This window comes from Bombus terrestris, chromosome 18, assembly GCF_910591885.1.
Source record: "Bombus terrestris chromosome 18, iyBomTerr1.2, whole genome shotgun sequence".
In the NCBI taxonomy this organism is placed as follows: domain Eukaryota; kingdom Metazoa; phylum Arthropoda; class Insecta; order Hymenoptera; family Apidae; genus Bombus; species Bombus terrestris.
The window spans coordinates 5,266,939-5,270,943 of NC_063286.1; the positions used below are offsets into that span (position 1 = coordinate 5,266,939).

Below are 4,005 nucleotides of genomic sequence, written 5' to 3' on the forward strand. Positions count from 1 at the left end.
ACCGCAATACACTAACAACGCAGGTGTCAACTTGTATACCTCGAAACAAACACACAGTGCAATGAAAATGGAAATTCTTTGATAAAATTTAATAAACATAGTTAATTATTCATATATATAGATATAATTAATATACGAGGGTAAGATGGAAAATAAAATAGAAATAGATAGGCTTCAACACTCCATCAGGAATTTCCTCCGGAGAACGGACCTTGGCGCAGGGATTTGTATGTACCACTTCGACCACAGGAGGTACGAACGGCCTGCGCTTCCCTCTATTCCTTTTCTTTTTCTTACACTAAAATAAAATACACAAATTCAAGATAAAGGACAACAATATGAAATATGATGAAATCAACACAAATCAAATTAATACATACCTCTACAGCTCCAGACATGTCAGTATCCATGATTCAATATAACCTGCATTCATAAAAGAAATATGAGAATACAGCAAACAAAATTAACACTACAGATCATAAAAACATCAAGCAATATCAAAATTACTTATTGCTACGAACAAACATTTTATAAAAAGGAAAACTATCCTAAAACTCGGCAAGCAAATCAACAAATAGAAACTACCACCACGCATCACCTCTTATAGAATGACGTATTAAAACTTGTCCTTGAACTCACAATAACCTTGAGGATCATAAGAAATAGAGCATACAACACGTGCAAAGACTCGGCAAGCACCTCGTACGATTCACCGACATCAGCAGGGCGATCACCGGACACACAAAATGCAACCTCAGCAAGGCCAAGCAGCCACGCGACCGGCATATTCCACTGGTATCAGTAACGAAGGTCATGGAAAGAACGCAGACGCAGCATCAGCAAAATACGACCACCTGTAACACGTACATTCTTTCAAGCACCTTGTATGTCATTAACACCAAGCAAAGGGTGAGATAATCAAGAAAACAAGAACCCCAGCGGAAATAGGTAGTTACGAAATTCATAAATTGTCACGTAGTAATGGTACAATTACAAAAGAAATAATCGGTCACGCGACAATTAGGAAGAATATAAATAGAGATTCAGTACTCAATAGAGTAGTTGTTGCAGTGCAGTTTTAATTGAGGTCAGAGCTGGTTTTACCAAGTTCAGAATATAATTGAAAGTAGTGTTGAAAGTAGTTAGAGTTCAGTTTTAATTCAGAGCAGTCAGAAGTCAGTCTTAGTTGGAAACAGTGAGTTTAACTTAAATAGTATTGTAAGAGTATTGCACTTAAGGTTCGGTATTAACTTGAGATTCGGTGATTCATTTGTTCTTTTGTTCATTCGCAAGTCGATCCGTCTGCGTCAAAGAAACAATCTAGTACATATTGTAATTCCGTTTAATAAAATTGTTAATTAAGTTCGAAAATCCGAAACATCGAGTAACTAATCGCGAAACAAAATTTAATTGTTAAAACCGATTCATCGCCAAACCATACTCACACCTGATCGACTCCACAAATCAAACAAGGTAGGAGATTCGAAATTGTACACCCTCTTCCTTTCTTTTCTAACTTTTAATTGAACAAAGTTGTCTTTAAACGAAAGTATCCGTCGGCAGCTATAGTTGACAGATAGAAGTATCGAGTAAATAACTCACATTAAATTTCATTCGAACATTTTGAATTGACGACAATTATTCTCTGTATCGACCAATGATCACGGTGTTTTTAATCATTGGAAACATCTATGGTTTTCGTTTTCCTCTTCCCACCGTTAGCAGATTGCTCATCCTTGGGCGAGGCCTACGAAGCCACACGGATTGTTTACAGAGAATATAATTACAAAATTGAGATAAACGTTCTTGCTCAACATTTAACGAATAGTTTGGAATAAACTCAATCAGCTTTCGATCTATTTTGTTTACAATTGTTCGCTGTATCAACCAGTGATTACGGTGTTTTCGTCACAGAAAACATCTAAGGTTTTCGTTTTCCTCTTCCCACCGTTAGCAGATTGCTCATCCTTGGGTGAGGCCTACGAGGCCACACTGATTGTCTACAGTGAACTCAGTCACCAAATAAAATAATCATTTACTCATTTACGACTTTACTTGTTGCCAAGAACGAATTATAATTCCATGACGAAATCAAAAAAAGAATAGAAAAGATAAAAGTCACCTCAACAAAAAGCGAGCCGAACGTTGGTACAAACGATTAATTGCTGCAGAAATAAAAAAAGGAAGAGAGGAGGCATCGAGAAGAATTAGAGTCGAATCGCGAAGGTTCACCACCTAGTTTTTCGCCCTCAAATTCACCAATTTCCGAACACTGCGAGGCGCATTCCTTTCGATCTCGTTCGCCATCGCCCACATCACACCATAGCGTTTGTTATTAATCTTATTGGTACGAATAAATATCATCCTACCAAACATTTGTAAAATTTATTCAGTTAGAAGCTAGAATATTTATTTATTGTACATAGCTGTATAGTATATCTACATTTGCATCCGACGATAATTATTGCTGATATTGTAATACCTTCAATCAACTAACAACGAATAAATTAAAATATAGTTAAATCAACATAACTCTGTTAGACGAAATAAATACGTTGCCAATTGTCTATCCCTAATAACTTTAATCCTCTCCCGTGCCAGTATTTCTGCGCATAGCAGGTTAGCCGAAAGGTGGAATTCGTTTGCCAGTTGCATCAAACGTAAGTCAACGTCACCCATTAAACACCAGTTAGTAGATAATAGACTCTCACCTAGTTCAAAAGACACGACAGACAGGGTACAAGGTTTGTTTTCCTACAGGCAAGAAAGTGCTTACAGTGGCACTTCCAGTCTGGGAATTCAAAAGACACAACAGACAAGGTACAGGATTTGATTTCCTACAGCCACGAAGGTGCTTATAGAGGCACTTCCAGTCTGGGAATTCAAAAGACACAACAGATAAGGGTACAAGGTTTGTTTTCCTACAGGCAAGAAAGTGCTTACAGAGGCACTTCCAGTCTGGGAATTCAACAGACACAACAGACAAGGTACAAGATTTGCTTTCCTACAGCCACGAAGGTGCTTATAGAGGCACTTCCAGACTGGGAATCCAAAAGACACGATAGACAAACAATACCCATCATACACTAACACTTCCAACTTTAAGAAATAATAATAATAAAAGGAAATTCTTTGAAATAGTCCTTAGATTGTTTCTGGTGGCAGCAACTACCATATTAATCGGACATCTCAATTAATATTTCATAAACAATCATACCATTTCAATTTTCCCCTTCCGATTAAACTTAAGATAACACAACAAAAAAAAAAAAAAAAAAAATTTATCTGGATTTAGTCTAGACTAACACGGAAGGCATAGCACAATCAGATCGAACATAACAGAACGTAACAACGGTCAGTATTCTTCAAGATCGAGTAAATGGTCGCATTTTGCGCACAATTGGGCTTGTTTCGACGCTAAACATGGCGTGCGTAGCATTCCTCGCGTGAAATGCAATGGAAAGAGTGTTTAAACATCGAAATATCTCCAATAGGATCGATATAACGCACAGTTTTGGACAAAATCGATTGTGAGGCTGCATTTTGCGCACGATTGGGCATGATCCGACGCTAAAAACGGTTTGCGTAGCATTCGGCGTGTTAAATGCAATGGAAATAGCGATTAAACGGCGAAATATCTCCAACAAACGCGAAATAACGCTTAGTTTTCTTCAAAATCGAGTAAATGGTCGCATTTTTCGCACAGCTGCGCTTGTTTCGAAGCTACAAACGGCGTGCGTAGCGTTCGGCGTGTAAAATGCAATGGAAATAGCGATTAAACGTCGAAATATCTAAGACAGAACCGATATAACGCGCAGTTTTTGTCAAAATCGAGTAAATTCTTCGCATTTTTCGCACAGTTGGGCTTGTTTCGACGCTAAAAAATGTACGAAGCATTCAGCGTATAAAATGCAATGGAATCAGCGCTCAAACGCCGAAATATCTCGAACAATAGCGAAATAACGCACAGTTTTCTTCAAGATCGAGGAAATGGTCGCATTTTGC

General features: G+C 37.8%; 2 long non-coding RNA genes across 2 annotated transcripts; one reads left to right on the forward strand and one right to left on the reverse strand.

Moving 5' to 3' along the window:
* Nucleotides 1-234: 234 nt before the first annotated feature.
* Nucleotides 235-1,461, reverse strand: LOC125386857. Its single transcript, XR_007227311.1, has 4 exons — nucleotides 1,446-1,461; nucleotides 700-854; nucleotides 381-423; nucleotides 235-298 (listed from the first exon to the last, which is right to left on the reverse strand). It is a non-coding gene; the product is annotated as an uncharacterized LOC125386857 (long non-coding RNA).
* A 126-nt stretch (nucleotides 1,462-1,587) lies between these two features.
* Nucleotides 1,588-3,299, forward strand: LOC125386858. The gene is made up of 2 exons (XR_007227312.1): nucleotides 1,588-2,768; nucleotides 3,019-3,299. It is a non-coding gene; the product is annotated as an uncharacterized LOC125386858 (long non-coding RNA).
* Nucleotides 3,300-4,005: the final 706 nt, after the last annotated feature.